This window comes from Microchirus variegatus (assembly GCF_963457635.1).
Source record: "Microchirus variegatus genome assembly, chromosome: 6".
In the NCBI taxonomy this organism is placed as follows: Eukaryota; Metazoa; Chordata; class Actinopteri; order Pleuronectiformes; family Soleidae; genus Microchirus; species Microchirus variegatus.
This window is the reverse complement of record NC_139807.1, coordinates 4,436,458-4,460,438: the sequence shown is the minus strand read 5'-3', so window position 1 is coordinate 4,460,438 and position 23,981 is coordinate 4,436,458. Positions and strand designations below refer to the sequence as shown.

The 23,981-nt window shown below is 42.9% G+C and overlaps 1 protein-coding gene across 1 annotated transcript in view; it reads left to right on the top strand.

Moving 5' to 3' along the window:
* diaph2 (diaphanous-related formin 2) overlaps positions 1 to 23,981 on the top strand; it is a gene marked incomplete at its 5' end in the record, with an annotated part of 361,962 nt that overhangs the window by 320,194 nt on the left and 17,787 nt on the right. The window lies entirely within an intron of this gene.

Genomic DNA, 23,981 nt, shown 5'->3' with positions numbered 1-23,981 from the left:
TAATATAATCCTTGTAGTGTTCATGATACTTAAAGGAAATAGTTTTTGGATTCACTCAGCACAACTCCTGTCTCGTAGAGTGGCCACGGTTATCATCTAATTGCCCTGCTTTTTAGTATTAGTCTTTGTTGTCACAGCATGATATCACTTTCAGTCTGGCAGCGTTTTGGATGCTCTCTGCTTGAGAGGTCTGTCGATCTCCGTGCTATGGCCACTTTCACAGTTCTTTTTTTTTTTTTTCTTCTTCTTCTTTTTTCTTTCGCCTATATGTCTGATAAATGTCAAGCTGATATGAAGCGGCAACCTGGAGGATTGTTGGCTCTTATGTGAATGTTTTTAAATGAATTGCCTGCGATTATTAACAGGATGTTCTCTGGCTTTCTTGTTTGTTATTATATATTTATAGGTGCATGTCTGATTACCTGGCATTTTGATCTTCTGTGTTCTGCAATGTCATTTTTTTTTTTTTTTACCTCATTGGTCCATCAGTATGGACATCACTTTTTTTAAGGAAGGATTTCGTTGATTGATACCAACCTAATGCTTAAAGGCCCTGGTATACTTCCGCACACAGCACGCCTTCACCCATTGCACGCCTTGTGCGACGCCTAACGCACAGCCCAGATTTTGAAGTATTAAGCCCTGCTCACCAAGCAGAAAAAAAAACATTTCACCAACACAAGAAGTAGTCGCCAAAGATAGTTATCCGAACCTTGACCTAGCAACCCATGGACCGGTTGACATCCCGACTCCCCCTGCCTGACAGGCCTTTCGGCTCGAACCAGTCGTGTCCCAGGGAGCTGGAGCATTGTTCTCTTCTTCTTTGGTAGGAAAGTGTCCGATTGCCTGTCAAAATGTGTGCATATCCCAGGGTCCGTAATATGCCACATGCACTTCAGTACTCTGAAGTATACCATGGCCTTAAGAGGGCATGGTATACTCACCGTTAAGGAGGCAATTTGATCTTAGTAGAGGTCACTGAAATGGTCCCAAAAGTCCCAAAAATGTCTTTCTCATTTGTAATTAGTCTATATATTTTTGTGATTTGCATCATATGGGGCAGAAGAGTTCCCACTGCATTGTACTTTTGTTTGTATTTGCATATGTAGTTTTCTGCTTGAGGACCTGATAAGCAGTAACAAGTTCCCTTTTGGGTTAAGAGCAAGTTATTTCCCCAATTGTGAAAGAGTTGATGGAGCTTGACATGTCTTGGACAGTTTCCTATTGTATATTCAGCGCTTGATATATCCTGGGATCACATTAGAAAGAAATACTGTTTTTATTATGAATATGCCTTATATTTAAATCAAATATCCCTGATCTCTTTGACCTATTTTTCCTATTGTTGTGTGACTTTTTGACAGCTCTTAGTCCTGCATGGCATTGTGCATCAGACTCAGACTCACAGTTTTTCCCCCCGTTCCTGGTGCGCATCACAGTTATGCTACCAGAATGTATATTGTGCACCAATGGCTCTCTGATTGTTGATATGCAACTCAGTACTGTAGTTTGAAAAACAGCGGCATGGATTCTCTACTCTGAAGTGATGAGAGGGGAAAATCCTTTTGACATGCTGGCTCCATGGATTTTCTTTTTTCTAAATGGAATCTGGAAATGAGTTCAGCTGCTATATTGCATTGGGGGGAAATTCTCAGGAAAGAGGACAGAATCTTTACACACAGTTTGAGATGAATTTCTTTTTAAGTAGCCCACTCTCTGAATAGAGAAACAATTAACTTCCCCAGTGATGGATGATTTGGTGACACAAGGCATATCTGTCCCGAAAGCTGTCATTGCTTTGTTTAGTTTTTTTTTCGCTGCTTTTCGGACGGTGGGGACAAGAGTCCGTATTTTAAGAGCAGTGATGTCAACTACTGAGAAGTTACTCTAGTACACAGGCTGCTGAGTCTGCTCACATCAAGCGTGCCATGACTGCAGTAATCGCATGCTTTGAATCTTGATTAACCTCCTGTCAACCTCAAATGAGCAGCATGTACCAGACAGAGTCTCTCAGCCTTGGCCAAGAACCGTTGCTTATATAACGTCAGATGAGTTAATTTAAACTCAGCATGCTGTTGTCATTCCCCCGCAAAAAAATAAGCAACACTCCGACCACAGACCACCTCAAGTGTCAGGCTGAACGCAATTCTGGAGGCAATTACACCCAATTCCACAAGCATTTCATATTTTCTAGTATCGCCTTTTCGCAGGAGGGAAAACCTGACCTAGGTGTCCACACTCATGTGTTATTACAATTACCCAATTACCCACTAAATGTAAGAAATCTGATGCATTCTGTTGGAAGATTACTCTCATTTCAGGAATATTTTATAAGCTTGAAGGCTTTGGGATTTTTTGTGTTTTTTTGTTTAGTTTTTCTCCCATAGACAGTGTACTCCAGTATTAGGGTTTTACAGGAATAAGGCCAAGAAAGAGACTACACTGTAGCGTACACCTTTTCTCTCTCATATTCCCTTTTCGGTGAGACAGTTACTTGCGTATATCTGGCAGGAGATTGGTGGGTAGAGAGCATGAGCCTCTCATACATTCTGGCTCATCGATTTTCGGTCAGGGATGAAAGCCACAGACTCAGTGGGTCCTTCATACTAGGGGCATCCCAAAAGACACATCAATCAGATTTCAAAAGTGAACCAAGCCAGTCTTATTTATTTACTTGCCTTTTCAACGTCATTTCAATCCCAAACCAGGGCCTATTTTCTTTCCTCTTTCTGCTCCGCTCTCATGTTTTCACCTTCACAGGTCAGTCCATCAAAAAGAACTAATCTGTGTTTTATATAATAAGTCTCCTCAAGACTTATTTGACATTGAACAGTGAGGGATCATCTTATGTCCATTAAAAACTAGAGATGCGGTGATATAACGCTTGTCAGGGTAAAAAAGAACTGCTGCCCACTGTCCGATCCCCAAAGCCTAGCAGTTAATTCAGCTGATCAGGCCAGAGAGTGGTCCCCCTGTAAGTTTAATGAAGATTAAATTACCTATATTCTCTCATGAAAATGTAATAAATCAAATGAAAAGAGAGAGGGAAGGTGTCTTGGAGTAGATGCTGACAAAGAGTTCTACTCTCCAGACTCACTGGTGACATAAATGATCTATAAGTACTTATATCTATGTGTTTTTAATTAATTCATGCCACGCCGAAGTAAACATCCCCGCAGTATCTCCTCATCTTTCCCCTGATCTGAGGGGTATCACCAGTCTTTTCTCTTAATTTACTTTCGAGGAAGTGATAGTGATCGTAATTCCCCCAGCAATTAATTCACTCACACTCTCTTTGTACCAGTTGCTTTATCTTCATTTTGTTGTCTCTCAACCGTTAGAGTTGTTCTCTGTTTTGCACGCACACACACACACACACACAGATTGACAAGCTTGTGTCACATATTAGATTGGGACTGTTGCTTAGGGTGTGTCTGAGATGAGGGGTCAAAGCCCCTTGCCTCCACAAGCTTTCCACTTCAGGGTGTTGATAGATGTTATTCATTGGGACAGCCCAGGAGGCCGAACGTACAGGAAGTGGAGCTAACGTGATTTGGGGCAAAAAAAAAGGCCCGGAGGGTGCCACTGCCTCTTGCTAAAGCCGGGATTGGCTTACTAGATGTGAAGTATCAATAGAGTAGATGAGAGCACAGCTCTGCAGAGATGTGCTGCTTGAAATCTATCACCTGCCTCACAAAGATAAGGATATTTATCAACAACCGACGGTTGAAAGGTAGATGGGTATGAACAGAGGCATGGGCAGCTGCTCCATTTAAGGTGTGATGTCCTAGACCTGAGACAAAGCCATCGTTCCTCTTGTTGACCGATGGGCTCGTCCTCTGGTCTCGATCGTCTTTTATCCTCAGCAGAAAACTCATTATGGAGATACAGATGAAGATTTTATGAACCATTTGAGTAGCCTTAAGCCCAATTTATACTTCTGCGTAAAATGCTCTGCGTAGGCTACGTAGAGACTCTGCGTCGACACAGAGACTGTCGAAGAGCCTCTGCGTCATCGCCGGGTGCAAGAAATATTTTTTAAGTGTCCGTCACTCCGTCAAGGGACAACGGAGACGGCAAGAGCTGCGATTGGTCCTCAGGACAGGCTGAGCGAAGCTGCTCTGTGCCGGCTCTCAGTGCGCTCCGGGCGTCCTGACAGAGGCGGAGCTGATCCCCGCCGATAACGCCGCTGCCGAACTATAAATACGTCATATCTATACACACACAGCACATGTTTAGACCCTAAATGGCCAATTTCTCGCCTCAAATTATCTTAAAACTGCGTTCCGTCACACAGAAAAGTGAGAAACGGCCACTGTTTCAACAACAACAGTCTTTCTCTCTCTTTCTTTCTCGGACGCCATTGCTCACTGTAGCCAGAAGCACAACAACCTTGCGCAGCGACCCCTACTGATCGGAAATTGCAGCGAGTGTCCGTCAGACGCAGACGGATAACGCATACGCAGTCGGAGAAGTATAATGTGGCCTTTAGTGTATACCTAATTCCTTGCTTGACTCTGCCAAGAGAGGACAGAAGTGTTGTGTAGCACGGTATGTAACATGGACGAGACACCAGGTGTCGCTATACCCTGACCCTGTCACAACCACCCCCCAAACCCTTTACTGTAGAAAGTGTACTCAAGCTATCTATATGGGTATGGGACTATCAGCGGGGGGCTGCTTGAATGCCCTTTTCATGTCATTGTGCCCTTTTAAAGATCTTTGTCTGAAAAGACGTGCCATGTGGTGCCAAGCTCACTGTGGCAGTGCTTACTTTTTTTTCTTTCTTCCTATGAGAAATGAGGTCAATGACCTTGTGCTATAATGGACTCGAAGCTCTCATCTGTTTTGCCAGTATTGTCTTATATTGGTTCAGGACTTCATTGTCGTGAAAATGTACTCAGACCGCCTGCCTAGTCGACCATCAACAAGCAACTGCAGAGCAAAAACGTCTACTAATTTATCATATTCAATAATATCCTAGAGCCTTTGCAGTGAGCTTTGTTTTCTTTCCTTCTTTTTTTTTTTCTTGCTCACTCTCCAAACATTATTGCCTTTCAAGTAAGTGGGCAGTTATGAAAGGTCACCCTAAGTGTAAATTGTCAATACTGGATCAATTTCGAGGGCAAATTTGCTTTGGAAGCCCCATAATGGAGGGTTTTATCTTATTTTTACCCGGGGCACATTCGCACAATAAGATTGATATCATTCATTGTTTGATGAATTCCTAATAGACCGATAAACTTGCAGAGCTAAAAGCCAAAGGAATGGCTGTGAAAGCCAAATGTAGGGCAGGCAGTTGGACCCTTCCGCTCGCTGAAAAATTGCCCTCATATAATTCCAATGGAATTTCTCCCAAGTCATCATGCTTAGTGCTGAAGGATGGGCAACTTGTGTCATTTGAATTAAACCTTATTTATCGCTCATTAGGCATACAGCAGGGCCAACTGATGATCAGCTTGAGAACAAATAATGTGTGCTGGAATAGGATACCATTCTGTATGGTTATGTGTTCCACTGACAATAAGAAGTAGTGCCGGAGTCAAATACTTCTTCCTCTGCTGTCATATTGCAATACTTTTTCTTTTTTTTTTTTTTACTTCCTTAGTGTAATGTTGCTATGATTACAGTACAAGATTTAATGCCCAAGATGTTTGCGTATGCAGAGTCAGAGAAGGAGGCTCTCATGAAGGAGGTTAGATCTATGCAAAAGGGTGGTATAGGGCATGAGTGACAGGCTCAACTCGTGATCGATCATGCTAATTCCCATAAATACAGACGAGGAGAGAAAGTGTCAAAGATTGCTTAATGTTTCATTCGATGTGACATATCAGTAGAGGTGATGCTGGGAATAAGGCCATTAAAAAAATTACAGTGTCTGTATGCGATGCTGTCAGTGTGAAGCTGGATCTTGAAACAATGTTTTTCCCCAACCTTATTCATAAAGAAGTTAAGGTAAATTTGCAAGGTCAATTCAGCATCTTTTGTGCTAATTTTTTTTAGATGTGCCGATATTAAGATGGAAATGAATAATGTATATTTAGTAGCAAGGCCTGATATTACTATGACACCAAGTGAAAAGTAACAGTAACATCAACTTTTTGCATTGTTTCCTGCGTTAGCGTGCAAAACTTCCTGCAGTCACATAAAACAATGTGAATACAGTGGAAGCAGAAAGAGACAAAAACAAGTTTCCTCTGGAGGTTCATGAAGTGTAATGATTGTCTTCAAACTTGACTGACTTTGTCAGTGGTCTATTTTAAGATTGTAGACAACAAAGATAAAATAAAAGGTTAATTATACCTGAAGCCATGTTAGAAAACGCATATTGCTCTGTTATGCACACCTTCCCATTAACAATAATGACGTTAATGTTATAACATTTTGATGATATGCATTTTGTTAAATTAATGCTCTGCTATCAGTGGTCTGATGATCAGTCATTTCACTTTTACCCAAGAAGTATATTTTTAGGCCCAAAGAGAGAAAGATGAAGGGAATAATTGTTTGGAAAGTAAAAAAAAAAAAAAGGAGCCAGCTTAAACTTTCAACCCAATTTCTAACTTGTGCTGCAGAACTGAAAGAAATGAAAGTTGTGATCTCGCGTGTATGCGAGGTGCGTTTGTAAGGGCGGAGGGAGAGACGGCCATCAAGTCCGTTTAAAAATAGTGAGGTGGTTGATTGTGCAGTCATGGACAGATGTATCAACGCTGATAGCGTTAAAGAGTTAAAGACCCTCTTTAACCCCTCAGCGGAGATTGAATGGGTTAAAAGGGGGTAAAAAGCTGAAAAACACCACACACTCACACACACACACACACACACACTGGATAATCGGCAAGGCTGCTGCCTACACTCAGGCACTTCCCCTCCAGTCAAGCATGATTGTGCTTGACATGGTTCCATCACTAATGCTGACTGATGCCCATTTGCTGGGCTCTCTCATATTTATTTATTTATCTGTTTATTTGCATCAGGTTTATTTATTGATGGGCCTCAAAGATATGATGGCAAACGTCCCATTTGCGCATAGGCAACACAGAAATGGAAAGCTATAAGAGCATGCAACATTTACACGTGAATGAGCAGGAGACAGGGGGGGGGAGGACAGAGTTCACCTTTTTTTATTTAGATTCCAACTGTTGAAATAGCTATTCCTTTCTGGTAATGGAAAAGTGATATGGCCCATTTAGTTACTTTGAGCTAATCCCAGTGGTTTATTTCCCCCTCCCTTTTTATCTCTTTGTCTCTCTCACTTTACTCTTTTGACTTCTATTTGGTTGAGGTCTGATGGAAGGATTTGGGGGTCGGGTCAAATCATTTCCTGTACGTATTTTTCACAAGTTTTGACAGCCCTGTCAGGAACAGCAGCACATGGCTGAACACCAAATGCCCATGACAGTGTTGAAACAAGCTCGCACAAAAGTGCAGTGTCCACAACTATTTTGTAAATGTTCTACACATTTTTTTTTTTTTTTTATTATTATTACAACTATTTTATTTTATCTTGCTATTATTATTAACTTATATATTTAATACGATGCTTCCCTTGAGAGTGACCAAACAAAGTTTCGTTTTATAACTACAATGGCAATAAAGCCTATTCTGTTCTATTCTCTCAATGCGGTCTTTTGGTTTGCTGAGGCTTTACTTTTCTGTAGCTTTAAATAAGACGTCCCTTGCTTTTGATTGCTACAAAGGATGATGCAATTAGAGCATAATGTGTGTAAGGCTAATTGTTGTTACAGCAATGCTTAATTGCCCACAAGTGTGCAATCTGCGATCATTAGCTCTAGAAGTCAATTTCTCCGGCCAAATGACCATTTGGTCACCCGCAACTTCAAAACTGCAGGATTTTTTGTTTTTCGGCAGCCTTTGCATGGTCATAACTCAGATTTTTCAACGGTAAATGTAGGATTAATATAGTGTGAAAGAAAGATAGAAAAACACTGTTTTTAGCTGTTCAACTTTGTATCTGAGAACAGTCGGGTCTCTACACAATGTCATGATGAGAAAGGTTAACGTTACCACTTTTAACTAATTCTAGTCAAGTGTGGGGGGAGCGACTTGAGCTCCCCCAACAGCAGATAATTGGCATCTGTAAATTTGTCCTGAAAAATGTATGTTATGCATCGATGGATGGGAGGAAATAAACAAGAAGAGAACACAAAAACTTGGTATTCATGAATTCCATAAATTACAATGTATCTCCCCAAAGAGATGACTAATATGTTGAGTTTAAAAATGGATGGCCTGCCACTCTATAGAGCGCATTTTTGTAGTGGATGAAGTTAGGGAAGAGTTTTGGTAGTTTTCGTAAAAAAATGAATGTGAAATATCCTTTAGAATATTGACAAGGGTTGATGGTTGCATTTCTATGATCAAATCAGGCAGTGGAGATAGAAAAACTGAGTTTTAGGGAATTAGGGAAAACAGCACATGGCAAATGCAGCCTATTATAGCCCAAAAAAATCCATCTAATTTGTCTTTTTTTATCCAACCTTTCTTTGTATTTTTGTAACTTGTGTAATATCACACATTTTTTTTGTATTATTGTTATTTGGACTCCAATAGACAACAGATGGTTCTTAGTCTGCTTTTTATGGTAGGTGTAGGTTGTACCGAGAACTTTGGTATGTGTATGTTTTTTTCTGTGTAAGTATTGTTTGCAATCCAACCTGTGTTTCCATTCCAAGTCTTTAACCTTATGTTATGACAACTGCATGTGGGCTTGTGAACTAAACAGACAGTAAGGGAGTCATGCATTAGTGGAAAGCCAGTGGACGTTGTTGAGTTTGTAACATCTTTACCCTGGAGGCATTGGCAGCTAAGTAAAGGATGAGGCTGCACACTGCATTACCTCAACTCTCCTTCTCCCCCCCCCCCCCCTTCCACTCTAGATGAGTTTCTTCCAGTGGCTCAGGTCACTGTTGCCCCAGGGCAGATTATGGCAGATGGAAGCTATGATATTCCTGAAGATTTTTGACAAGTGGGGAAGGAAGTGTGATCTTTTGTGTGTTTGTATGTCTGTTTTCCGTGACTGTGTGTGCTGTTTATTCGCAGGAATGTTTACTGAAGCTTAGCATTCCTTTGGCAGGCAAGACGTTGCCCTGATTTCTGTGGCGCAGCCTGACTCACACAGGTTAGTTCTTTTTAAGGGAACAGTGAGGTCGTTATGAAATTGTGGCCATTTTTTTTTCCCCATGAAAACTCCAGTTGAAGATACCGTAGAAGCACATATATGTTCCTATTAACACCACACAGTATATCTTAATATCCGGTGTTGACTAAATATAGCACACCATCATTGTAAATATTCAAATAGCCTGCATTATGATTAGTGGGAGAGCATGTAAAATCATTTATGGTTTGCATTATTAAAAAGCCTCATGGAATCACGGGACTTTCTTCACTTCTGACGCTGCCATTAATGTGTTTACGGCGGTGGCAACAGTCTGTCTCAGAAAAATAATTCTCCTTTTGCCAGTTGTAAAAGTTTTTTATGACAGTCAATATGGCTGAAGAAGCAACCCTTTCATTATATACTGGATCTGCTGCTCGCTGAATAGATGGTTCCTCCATATAAACCTTGAATAATTGAACAGGGGGAATCAGTCAATGAGAGAGGAAGAGGCACAGGCCCTTGATGGCTTGATGGCCAAGATGACAGCCTGTGAAAGAAAACCAGACAGAGTAGCCAATGTTTCATATTGCTTCACTTTTGTCGGTACACTATTATCTCTCATCTCTTTGTTGCCATATTTTTCTCATTCATTCCCCTTATTACTTGGTTAGTCTCCGTGCTTGCTCCTTTCTCTTTCTTTTCTTTGCTCCTACTCACTCATGCCTGCTCTATTACTGCAGTTTCTTCATTATGAACCTTAGTTTGCCTCATATCCCCCCTCTTCAAACCCTCATGCAGTCTTTTTTTTTTTTTTTTCTCCATGAAATTCTTTATTTTTTCCCCTCACTTCCTGTCTCTATGCAGCCCAATGACCCCATGTCACTCCAGGCAGAATTATTACTCTGGGATGGAACATCAGCTCAGTGGCGCCGTACTCTGCTCTCTCAGCCCGCATTATCCATTTATGGACTATCCCCTCTGTGGTGAGCCATCTTCCTATAGCCCAGTAATGATAGGAGTCTTGGCGACCCTGTGCATTTGCACTGTAATATAAGACATTCTCATTAGTCCAAGGATTGTACTCTCTCTCATGTCCATTACATTAATTGCTGCACATCACTGCCTGCCATGCCCCTCAGTGTTGTGTTACATTGCTGGCATTTGCTGTCCTGCATCATCTAACTGTGGCCCACAATTCCTTTGCCCAGTAAGGTGAGAAAGGTAATTGAAAAGTGCTACATAGAAAATTGGATAAGTTGTTTTTAGTCAGAGAAATTACAAGGATATAATCTTACCTGTTTGTTTGTATTTTGTTACCTGAGTGGATGCCAATGAATGAAAAAAAAAAAAAAACATTTTTCAGATGGAATAAATTGAAGCCAAGTGCCCTTCCACCCCTGTACTATCCCACTGTTGTCAGTCATCTTCCCTTATAATAGGAACGCAAGCAGCTACCATAATTGCTTTGATGGTCCAGCCTGAACAAATCACTTCTGGGCATAAAGAGAGGCCTTGGAGATGGCAGCCAGAGAGAAAAGGTGCGAATGAATTAAAGCACTTTGCGTTCCTCTGGGGCATGTGGCCCAGATTTTTTCTTCAAAGAAAAAAAATATAAGGAAAGAAGTGTGGGGGTGGGGTGTGCCTCTTTTTTTTTTTTTTCGTCCTAGAATAAATGGCAGTAAAAGCAGTAATACACATGCAGCTCTCCATTATGCCAAAATGGAGAGCTTTTTCAGGGAAGAGACAATGGCACTGACATAGTTAACTGGCAGGTGGATAAAGGAGGATTTCACTGGAAATAATCTGATTTTGAACGGGGCTTCCATCTATGGGTGAACCTCTGGTCGGGTCTTTTGTGAATGAACAAAAGTTTGGTCCTTTGGAATCAAAGCTTTGAATGTTTCAGTAGTCTTGGGTGAATGGGCCATGTGGATGTCCTAAGGCTTTCGGTGCCGAGGTCTGCAACAGGCAGACATCAGACAGGGCGCCACTCACCCTTCAGACCTGACAGTGTCAGCGCAGGCTGCTCTCACTGTTTGTCTTTTCCAACCTTGAACCAAGCAGGAAGGTTTTACTTATTTGTATTTATTAGCGTCTAAACTGATGATCTCAGGTTCTCTACACCCATTGTTTGAACCATAGCACAGTAGAGGCGACAGGGAATTAAAGATGTGGATGATATAGCTGTAAATTTAGAGTAAAAAAAACAAAAAAACAACTATATATTTCTCAACAAGTTTGTGACAATCTTTTGAAATTGCATCTCACTGCGAAAAAAAAGAAGTCTGCTCGAAGCAAGACAATGTTTTCAGTTTCCTGCGAATAACTGACGTGCATATGAAACCGTTACTTTCATTATTCTATTTTGAAGCGCAGAGGGGTATGAGTCGATGTGCCTTAAGCTAGTGGGTGACTGAGCAGAATCTGCTTTTTTCAGCGAAAGTTCAATTATGACTACATGCAACACGGGGAGAGTTGTCATGGCTATGACACAAAAGCAGTCAGGCCATTTGACTAATCCTCCTACAGCTCTACAATACCTCCAGGGGTCACAAGCCCTCAAAGCACGACTCCATGGGTGTCTTGAACATCACTCTTTCCCAATGGCCTTGTCTCTTTTCCCATGCAGGCAAAGGCACGCCCCCTTGTTAGTTCCACCCCCGATCCCTTTGCCTACCCCACCAACTCTGGGCGCATCCCCCAATTTCTTGCTATCGAACCGAATCTTTGACCCCCTTTTTCGGGCGGGTATTTCTTTTATTTGGAGTTGACAGCCCATTACAATCCTTCACAGCTGCAGGTGCAGCTCTCTCTCTCGCTCTCAAAGCAGTCTGTCGTACATATAAATACAGAGAGTTGACTGCATCAAATAGATAGCAGTTATGTGATAAAACCTATGAAGAGCACAACTATTAAACCTGTCAGATTTGTGTCTGTCGCCTAGAAAGAAGTATGCTTAAAAAAAACAAAGATAATATAAGAGGTATGTTTTAACAGAAGTCATCTTCAATGCCTTATTCTCTCCTTTAATGGATTTATCTTATGTTGGTCTTAGCTATCACTTTCACATCATCCTATAAGGATGAGTGATGGTTATAATTGCTTTTCATATAATCATTTTTTTTTTTTGCTGCTTTATTGTTGACAGGAGTACCGTTTCCCTTGTCAACTGGCGTTTCATCGTATGCACTCATTTGAAGAACAGTGTTTAACAGAAACAAGGTTGAACGCAAACCACACACACACACAACAAAGACCAACCATTATCACGACTGACTAGATAATTAAGGAGTCTCTCTGACTTGTTACTTGCTGCGCTGGGTCCATAGCCATATATCCAACCATGTGTTTCAGGGAAATGTCTGAGGCATTACTTGTGCCCTCCCTCCATCCATAATTAACCCTCTTTATTCATAATTCAAATGTGTTCTTCACACATCTCTGCGTGATACGACATTATTTTGCAGTGGCTAAACAGACAATGTGACACCCCCCCCAGTGTATGGGCATGTGTGCGTCTCCGTGACACACTTTTTTTGACTGTCATTGCTCCACCCCTGTCACAAGTGCGAGATAGAAGACAAAGCTGTCACCACTTTCTTTATGTTGCTGCAGGGGGGGGGGGGGGGGGAGGTATATTGGGTTGTCTGCGAGAGGTTTTATTTTTAGTGTACGGTTGTGGATTATTGTCAACCGAAAAAAGAAGAGCCATGCTTCGCTTCTCCGCAGCTGGAATCATCGCTGTCTAAAGAAGAAATCACGTCGTTCATCTTTCTGGATGAAGCCGCATCCGTAAATGCACCGTTTGTTCAATTAGAAACAAAATACTGAAAAGAGTGTGTGTGTCTGTTCAAGGACATGAGTGGCCACCAGTTGAAAACAATGCGATCGTGGAAAAGAAAGTAAGGGATCCGTACTGACGTGAGGTGAAGCAGAAAGGTCATGAGTGAGAAGAACAGTAGTTAGACAAAGAGGGACAGCGAAGGAGAGCAGGCATCTTATTGCCAAAGCAGCTCTCAATATTCTGTGAGGATGTGACATATTTCTGCAGTCTCTGTTGGGTGTTTTAATCAGCTTACATTATGTCCTGGATGGAAATTGAATTTGTCTGGAGAACAGGAAGATACTATTGGCTCTACCCACGGCTCTTGATTGTTCGCGTAAGTGTGGACGCCTTGTGCGACCGTGTGTGTTTGTACACACGTGTCAAGTGTGTGTGTGTGTGTGTGTGTGCGCACTGTCCACTCCAGGGCCAACCAATTCACAACAAGCAAGGGGATTGTGTTTTCTCCCATACATCATTGTCAATGCAACTCACCTCTGCAGTGCCAGCTTACAAATGGCCAAGACCCAAACTCAGAGTGCACAAAAGACCCCCCCCCCCCCCCGCCCCCCCACTCGCCTTTTCTATCCCTTCACCCCTCTGGCATTTAGGATTTTATTTGTCTCGGTTGCACATGTGAAATAGAATATTCAGTGTGTGTGTGTGTGTGTACACACAAGTGTTCTTTTGTTTGTTGTGGTTTTTTTGTGAGTAGATAGGGGGGGGAGGGTTTACAGAAACACAATATTGGTTGAATTAAACGTAGTAGAAAATGTCAGTCTGTATCTCAACCAAATGATACCGTACTGTGCTGCTGAGACACTTAAGAGAAGGATCCAATCCCATCTTTAGTTGTAGTACAGGATGTTTTGAACGACCTTGTCCAACTGCATGTCCCCACATGCGAGAAGGTCATGCCTCAAGAGATCGCAACTTTATGGACATCTTTATTCATTATTTTCAGTCAAGGCAATAATTGTTACTCTATTTATGACTGAGCACGCAAAGAAAATACATTATACAATACGAACCAGAGGATTTTAAAAAAAGAGCGAGAATTCTAGTGCTTTTGAACCATAGAATGGTTCAAGCATTCTCTGAACAGCAAGGCCAAAATTATTCACAATCTTTTATAATGCACTCTTGTCCTGTCTTCTGTTCATGGAAGTAGGGCATGATGCTGGGAAATAAGGGCATCCAAAAAAAAGTACACACACGGCGACTAAAGAAACCTACAATTAACGTATTTATCAAAGAATATTATTGAATTCTAACACCGCTTTCATCAAGAGTATATATTTGTGCTATCTTACGTGGCGCGCGCTGTCGATTTCAAAACAACACGACCTCCGCAGTGGAATACATTGACTAAGAAATAAATAAAGTACAGTACGCTCTCTTTGTAGGTCACTTCATTTGCATGGAAGTGGTGTTTTTGGTCGAAGGTTATAAGGCGGTCTTGATTCAGATGCAAATGGCACAGTTATCAGCAGCCGGGACCTGATGAATAATGGGTACGTACAAAACACATGGCCCTGCATAAGGAAATGAAAGAGCGCCTCTTTTCTGCTCCACTGATTTCATTATAGACACTATTATTGGCGTAGAATGGCAACATCTATTATCTACAGTCAGAATGTGACCATTAAAAAAAAAAAAAAAAAAAGATTATTGTCAATATTTATTAATTTATTTCTTCGGTCTTTCACCACTGGCGAACCTCATTAAATATTCCTGGCCTAGATAGGGCACCAGGCACAATGAAGGGAACAGGAGGCTTCAGGCAGTGGTCAGATATAGAGACTGTTGATGCTTCTTTTAGCCTTGAGATGGAGTTCTAACCTGATAAGAGTCACTCATGCCTCAATCGGAATAAAAAAAAAAGAAAAAACACAGTAATTAAACAGTTTTTTTTGGACCACTTATAGGTGAAGTAAGTAGTTTATAGTGTCATCTAGAGGAGAGGCTGAAATTTACAACAAAGACCTGCTCCTCTGCTCACCCCCTCCCTTCCCTGAGCGATACGGTATCCGCAGCCGGTCAAATGTCGTCCTCGTCGTCTTTCTCCGTGTCAGCAGATGAGGTTCGTGAGGCGAGGGAGAGGGCGGAGCTACCGCGGCCGTAGCAGACGAAGCGGAGAGAGAGGAGGCGGGACTTCCGCTACAAGTAAAGAGACGCTTGATTTGTTCTCTCGCGTTTGTCCTTACAGGCTCCGGTAGAAACATGGCGTCTCGCTGCTAACAGTGGCTATGCAACCGCGGTCCGTGGTCATGTTATTTAACATGACTTTTTGAAACACTACGAAAATGAAACAAAAACTATTATACAGCGACTAGACAATGCAGGAGCACATAATATGTATAAAAAAGTGGATTTTGGGTTATATAAACCCATAAATACTACATATTGTACCTTTAAATCACAGCTTTTGTATAATCGTTTAAACAAAACCACTTCTTCTGTGTCGGTTTGTCGTATGGTAGATGTGTGAAGCGTGCATTTATTGTGCAATACTCGTCTCCCAAATGAGGCGACAAAAAAGTGAAAAGTAGATCATTCGGAGTGGAGGATCTAAGAATAGAGGAGAGAGCCTGTGGCAAAGGGCAGAGGGAACAGGGAGGCAGGAGGATGGGATGTGAGTAAGACTCACTGACAGTGTGATAATGCTGTAACTAACCACATGGGATGCATAATGTTTATCTTTACATTAGCTAGCACTCGCCCCCCGACTCTTCCGTCGAATCGGCACACGTCTTTCGTCGTGTCCTTTTTGTTGTGTGTTGACATGGTTTCAGTTACAGTTTAAACCGTGTTGTATGGTGGCCTTTCATTCCAAGTGGTTCCACTTTGTTCACAGTCATAAAGACTGTAGCAGCAAGTAAGACGCCCGTAAGGACACAGTCTCTTTTTCCTCCGAGTAGGTTTGTCTTGTATAATAAACACACCAGTGAGGAAAAAACACGATAGATATTGGGGGCGAAACACTATTTTCTGAAATGTTTGGGATACAGAACAACGCGGTTCCTTTGGTGCCGTGAATGGAGTACTCGCTGTCACCATCCCAGTGGCAATGGGAAAAAAAACGTAGAGAAAGCAAGAGGAAGGGGATCAATATGAACATAGAGGGAGATTTGTTATTTATTTTTCCCTGTTGCCACCACAATGTGGCAATCACGTCTAACGTCGTAATGACAAGTTACTATTTGCTTCAGGAATATAAATCCCCAGAATCAGACATAAAATCATCACAATTTAAGTTGTTTTATTATAACTATTCAAGATTATTTAAGATGCTTTTAACCTGCTTACCTGGCTCAATCACAAAAGAAATTCTTGATTTTGATACGGACCTTACCATCTCTTAGATTTAGATAACAGACAAAAAGGTGGTTCCCAAGCCGTCATACAACCCCCCCCCCCCCCCCACCCCCCACCCCAAATGCATATGATTACAACACTTCAGGTCTAATCCCCAAATTACTCCGTGACGATCGTAATCTGTCTTGTTAGAAATCAAGTTGACAAGCAAGGTGGCAGAGGAACAAAGTGGATAACGGCGTCATTGCCAGCCCGTAGTACAGGACTGACACTTTCATCAGTGGGTCTGTGTATGTTGTGAAGTTAAGCGAATTGGTTCTGCTTTCAGTGAAGTGCTGTGTGTAGTTTAGGTTTTATTAAAAGGGGTTTATGATGCCTCTTGCCAAGTGGGTAGAAAAATGCCTTTTCTTCCCCCAAATGTATCTTGAGCGAGGTTAGATTATGCCTGCTTCTATTCCTGTGCTTGGTGTGTTGGGGGCTCAGTTTGCCAGGCCCTTCACCTCTCAGAGCTTAGTCTTAATCTGCATTTAACAGAGGCCTGGAAAAAAAAAAAAAAGACGGAAGTGATTAACGAAGCCTACACTCGGAAGCCTTTATTTAATAAATTATTTCACCGCTTTGACTACATTTGTCGTGTCATTTGGTGCGACAGATTCAGAGGTTACTTTATTTTTGTGCTAAAGCGGATAAACAAATACTCTGCGAGTCTAGAGAAAAACGGGCAGCTAATTTTAGCGTCAGAGAATTCCCCATTTAATTGTGTTGCATTCATGCTTTTTTTTTTTTTTTTTTTTTTTCATCATCAAGCTGTAGCCATGATTGGTTGTGTTTCTAGGACAGGAGTTTGATGCAAGGCGTATAATTCAGTGACAAAAAAGGGGGGATCATCGTCGGCGACCCAAAAGAAAGAACACTTGCACGTGTTCGACTGATCTGTTTTGTTTTTTTTCAAAATGGAAAACAAATAAATCATGCAGCGGTGCATGTTTTATAATACAGCTTCATGTTCCTCTGTGACAGTTATTGCTTTTTCTGTTTGTTCCAAATGCTGAGCTTTAATTACATCCCTTGTTGTAGCCTTGTTCTCTGCACTTCTTCTTTTATTTACTGTCATATTATTTCAGAAACCTTCAGGCACCTTCCCCTCCACACACACACACACACACACACACCGATTCCTCTCTTCCTCCGGTCCTGTAACATACAGGTCCAAGTGATTGGATGAATAAGTTGTGTCATCCCATATGGTGGGCTGTCCTGCTAGATCTGATCACAGTAGTGAATGAAGGAGCCCGTGAGTCACGACCGGTTTGTTCCGCAGCACTTGTCACGCTCTGCTGTCGCATACTTCCCTCTCTCCCTCCGTCGTATCCTGCCAGCCAACAGATGCCACGCCTTTTAAACTCTCTCGCTCTGTCTTACTCGGTCTCCCTCTCTCGTGCACATCATAGCTGCAGTCGCTTGTAGTCCCCTTCATGCTCATCCTCTTTTCTCACCCCCTCCCTTTCCGTTTTTTTTTTTTTTTTTTTTTTTCTCTCTCTACCTCCCCCGGATGAGGTAAAGTCTGAGCTCTGAGAGCCTTAAACGTCACTCTGTTCCCCCCAGGCTCTGCACTTCCTTCACAGTCAGCGCCAACATCATTGTCATTTATAAACATTTCATGCCAGCTCTGTAGGGCAATGGCTAATTTCTCCCACCACAAGGCTCTTCATTAAAAGTTGATTTTCTGTCAAAATGCATCCTAATCAAACTATAGCGGCAACTACTTGGACAACTTCTGTTTTTTTTTACCGAGGTTCTGTACGTACGGAGGCTGCCCGCACAAGTCGATCGACGCATTGGATTTGCTTGACGAGAGCTAGTTTGATTCAAATTAACGCTGCCTGGTGTAATAAGTGACACAGCACAGTGAGCTATCTTGATAAGAGGAAGTAATAGTCAAGAGTGACAGCGATTGATTTTCACACCACACGCTGAAATGTTCCCGTCACCTCCTTTACGATTATGTGTATACCACTGTGTGGCTTTTAACCTATAAGGATCTTAACTATAAAGCCCAATTTATACTTCTGCGTAAAGTGCTCTGCGTAGGCTACGTAGAGACTCTGCGTCGACGCAGAGACTGTCGAAGAGCCTCTGCGTCGTCTCCGTCTGCACGAAATATTTAAGTATATATAAGTGTATATATATATAAGTGTCCGTCACTCCGTCAAGGGACAACGGAGACGACAAGAGCTGCGATTGGTCCTCAGGACAGGCCGAGCGAAGCTGCTCTGTGCCGGCTCTCAGTGCGCTCCGGGCGTCCTGACAGAGGCGGAGCTGATCCCCGCCGATAACGCCGCTGCCGAACTATAAATACGTCATATCTATACACACACAGCACATGTTTAGACTCTAAATGGCCAATTTCTCGCCTCAAATTATCTTAAAACTGCGTTCCGTCACACAGAAAAGTGAGAAACGGCCACTGTTTCAACAACAACAGTCTTTCTCTCTCTTTCTTTCTCGGACGCCATTGCTCACTGTAGCCTGAAGCAGAACAACCTTGCGCAGCGACCCCTACTGATCGGGCGGGAAATTGTAGCGAGTGTCCGTAACCACGACGCAGAAGTATAAATGCTCGAGGCGTCTCCGTGGTGATGCAGACGGATAACGCATACGCAGTCGGAGAAGTATAATGTGGCCTTAAGTCACTGTATGTTAATTGTGTCTCTAGCTACACACAAACCAACTTTCACATCCTAGCAGACAGGATTGAGGTCAGATAGTCAAGCAATCCGGAAGCCTGGGGAGATTAATCAGTGTACGTGAAGGTGTGTTTGATGGTCAGCTGCAGGAGGCCAGCGCTCATACTCGGAAGCTACTTCTGCGATTCAATATTGGGGCGAATCGATGCATACCCAGGAACAGGTCATCGCTCTTCAAATGCTCATCCATACGAGTGCTGAGTGTTGAAATTATGCGCCGTTCCAAGAGTTCAGAACCTCACTCACTGTTTCCCAATAACGCTGAAAACCCTTTTTTCATGTTTGTCAATTTATTTTTCTCCTCCTTGATTGCCTTCCATAACATTATTTATGTTTCCTTGCTTTTATTGATGCACCTTTTGCTTCAGTATCCTGGAGCAAAGGGTTTGGTATGTTATTTGTATCAGGTTGTGTTAGGAATGTATGTTTTATTGGTATTTGAATGTGTGTTATTGTCAAAACCAGTGGGCGCCGGAGTGGCTGAGAATAAAAATCGTCACTGGCGACAGTAGTGTTAGAGATCGGTCTAAATTACTGATGTCTGAGGTACTTTTTGTCTTTATGTCTGAGGCCATTTTGCCATCATTAGTATGACCGTTGCATGGTTAAGTGAGGGTGGGAAAATACTCGGGGCCCTTCACACAATGTGGAAATAAGGTGGGTTTGTGTGTGAGTGTGTATCCGCGTCGTCTTTCTAACACCGTGGCAACCAAACATCCTCATGATGATTGTTGTGAAGTGAAGTGAAGAAGTAAAGTGAAGAAAAACAACACTCTTTTCTCCCAAGTAATGCCTTTTTTCCCTGTGAAAGTGATTAGTTCTATAACACCTACTTCCAGGTGTGCCCCCCCTTTTTTTTTTTGCGTTTGACTGTATTAATATACGTTACAGTTTCGGTAGAACAGACATAGAACAAATATGTTTGTTTGTGCTTTGTGTGTCAGGGACAGGAAAGAGGCGGGAGTGAGTGAAAGGAAGTCCGAGTTGTTAGTCCAAAATCTTGCCTAGGGCGCCAAATGGCAGCCCCAGAGGCAGTGAGCGATCATTCTAGTAAGACTTGCTGCTACTCCAATCAAGTAATTCAACCCACCGTGAAACAACAGTGATCCACTCTTCCTGCTGGCTTCCACCGCGCAGCCCGTACCCTCGGCAGTAATGTGACCTCTGTTTATATCTTTATACCTAATTAACTAATGTAAAGGTATGATTAATGGATGCCACGTTGCATTCACCGCAGCGGGGATGACACACGTCGCCGAAGCCGAGCCGCTATGAGTTATGAGCGATTAAATACGCACATTTGTGGGCATAAGTGACAGAACAAGAAAGATAAAACAGGAGTTAGATAACTGTCTTCAGTCAATTACAGGGTGGATTGTAGGGACCGAGCTAATTTAAATCCATCTAAATCTGCATCAAGAGAGGCTGGAGTGAAGAGAGTTCACCTTGCCAATAATATGACATTTTCCACCAGCAATAATGCAGGTTTAATGAGGCTCTGAAGAGCAGCTGGTGCAAATTGGACATAGTCGCTGTTTAGCAGCGCTCTATGAATGATAGTCCTTCTGTTTATACCTCTCTCCAGTGTGATAATAGTGTTGAGTCTATGACACCAAAATTGTTATTTAAGGACAGGATGTGGATTTATATTAAAAGTATACGACGAGGAAAGCCAGAGGAGGGAGAGTCTTTATGCACAAGAACATGTGTGCAACATTGTACTGCACTACTTTAGCCCATGCGTTTGTGAATGCATCCGCATGTACCTGTGTATGTGTGTGCATTCGGTACCTGGGTGTGTGTGTGTGTGTGTCGTTTGGGGCCACTGAGGAGGAGCATGTTAACCAGAGAAGCAGCCGGTCCACCAGATGTTGCTATTCCCACTAGGCTTGTCACAAGTGGACCTTTACTTCTCTCCCTGCAGTACACACAAGCGCGCACACACACACACCCACACAAACATACAAAGAGCAGCAACAACACAGAACGGGAAAAGCTATTTTACGCCGTCTCCGCTGTAAATTTGCATAGATACACGACAGTGAGGCTGCCCTCCGACGGAAGCTAAACCGAAGAACATCTGAATCCACCTGGCCTCAATGGAGATGGACCTTTTTTTTTTTCTCTCTCTCTCTCCGCCATCGGTATTTTAGACGGCATTCTTAGCGAGTCTGACCCGTCTCTTCACAGCGTCCCCGTGTGTATTGTAAACTTGTTTGAGAGAATATTTTCCCACACAGAAAACATTTCTTTTCACACTCGATATGTAAAGCCCAATTTATACTTCTGCGTAAAGTGCTCTGCGTAGGCTACGTAGAGACTCTGCGTCGACGCAGAGACTGTCGAAGAGCCTCTGCGTCGTCTCCGTCTGCACGAAATATTTTTTAAGTGTCCGTCACTCCGTCAAGGGACAACGGATACGGCAAGAGCTGCGATTGGTCCTCAGGACAGGCCGAGCGAAGCTGCTCTGTGCCGGCTCTCAGTGCGCTCCGGGCGTCCTGACAGAGGCGGAGCTGATCCCCGCCGATAACGCCGCTGCCGAACTATAAATACGTCATATCTTAACACACACAGCACATGTTTAGACTCTAAATGGCCAATTTCTCGCCTCAAATTATCTTAAAACTGCGTTCCGTCACACAGAAAAGTGAGAAACGGCCACTGTTTCAACAACAACAGTCTTTCTCTCTCTTTCTTTCTCGGACGCCATTGCTCACTGTAGCCAGAAGCACAACAACCTTGCGCAGCGACCCCTACTGATCGGGCGGGAAATTGCAGCGAGTGTCCGTCACCACGACGGCAGAAGTATAAATGCTCGAGGCGTCTACGTGGTGACGCAGACGGATAACGCATACGCAGTCGGAGAAGTATAATGTGGCCTTAAGAAAAGCACCATGTTCTCAACAGGCAAACCTTCTCCTACGTCCTCACATTAAGTCCGTGTGCATGTAACAGCACTTTTGACCATAATGTCACTGGTTTATCTTCTCCCTCGTGCGCCCGCGTAGACGTCTCATTCTCATCTTCCCTATACCATGGGCGGGTGCCTTTCATGGTGCCATGAACCTAGGTAGAGAATGTGGCCATTTGGAAATGTCATGAGAAAGGTCGAGACCATCATCACGACCCAGTTCAACAGGCTGATTTATGAGGTCCTAGCAAATGAAATATAGTAAGGGGCTTGTGCAACATGCAGGCCCCTACAGGCAGCCCAAAGGTCACCTAACTTAATTTCAATTAGGCCTAGGGGAAAGCCTGGTAAATGTGTCACTGGTGGAGGGGGGCACGGAAGGAATAGATTTGCTTGCGATGGCATTGTGTTTATGGCGATTAAGATGAGGCTGGTCAGGTGGTTGTGCTACAGATACAGTATTGATTGAAGAGTTAAGGGAAAAAAAGGACACAATAATTAGACTGAATTCGACATAGCAGTGCTCAATGTTCTTTATTATTTACAGTGGGGGAAAAAAAAAAAAAATGCAAATCACTATGCTTCCACCGCTTCCTATCAATCACAATGAATTGTGCTCTCCAAATCCCATCAATTACTGCTTTCCGTGTGACACATCTAACACAAATTCTGATTATCCAACACTTCTCCGGAAATAGCTCCATTGTAACGAAATAAATGGCCTGACATTTTAAACGTATAAGTTTACCACCAAACCCGAAACTCTCTCATCATCCCCGCCTCTCCGGTTCCGACATACCGCGTGTCAAACGCACCCCCACACCAAACACTTTCGAAATGAGTCACACATTGACAAACCAATGACTGTCTGCTCATGGAGCACAACAGGGTCCTCACTACACTATGCCTTTGATTCAAGCTCTTTTTTCATCCCCCTCTTTGTTTACCCATGCTGCCGCTTTGTAGGAGACCTTATTGGTAACTGTCTCACCGGGGGGGGGGGGGGGGGGGATGCTGGGAATATATATTGGAATATGCATTGCGGAATATGAGACAATTCATGGATTATGTATCGCTTGTATTCTGCCTTGTGGGTGCCGCCATGAATTGCCTGAATCAGTGTTTTGACTTCAAACAAGATGGAGCGTTCTTTGCATACTCAGAATGACCCTTTGTTAAATCGCTGGCTACTCCAGAGAGTAGGTGTGCGTGCACGTGTGTGAACCTTTGTTATACGCCTATGCTGAATGTTAAGAGCTTTTATGTGTACGTTGTCCTATAGCGTAAGGTGTGAATGAGATATAGTTCAATTGTAAAGTGCATTGAGTTGTATATAATTGCATGCAGCTGTGTGTGTGTGTGTGTGTGTGTGTAGACCTGTCTGTCTGTGTTAGGTGCACACCTGCTTGTGTGCAGGGCATGTGTTTGTGTGTCTCGCGAGGCTGACGTGGCACTGAGGTCACTTATGTCAGATCTGATGTCCAGTCCCATGCTGTGATGTGAAGGGCACTGTCGAGAGACGACCACAAGGCAGCACAGGTACAGCTGCCCTCAGTGCTCTTTTTTCTCGGGGACACGCGCTCGAATGACAGCGGAGGCTAACACATCCAGGCTTCCTACAAACTGACACACGGTGGAGGAAAGAACCCCCCAGTGTGAAAGCCCTAGGATTGCACAGTCTCTTCAAAACAAACGTTACCGCCGACTTGTTGACTCTCTGTTTTGCTGATGACTAACCGTGTGACATAACTGAGTGGGGGGGGGGGGGATATAGAAACCAGGTTTTGTGACTTAAGTGTTCACATGGAACATGTGTATATATAGCCAGATATGGCACTTTGGAGGAGTAAAAGTTCAAACAATAACACAGATGACCTTTTTTAAGTCGAGAAGTTGTTTTTCCTGGCGACAAAATAACAATTTCCCCAACACATCATTGCTCAGAGTCACTTAAAAAAAAATATCCTCATTCTGGCCAAAAACATACCATGCACTTTTGTATGAAAATCGGAAGGTGTGATCAATCAGTGAAATCAGCCAGTGTATAATACAGATGCG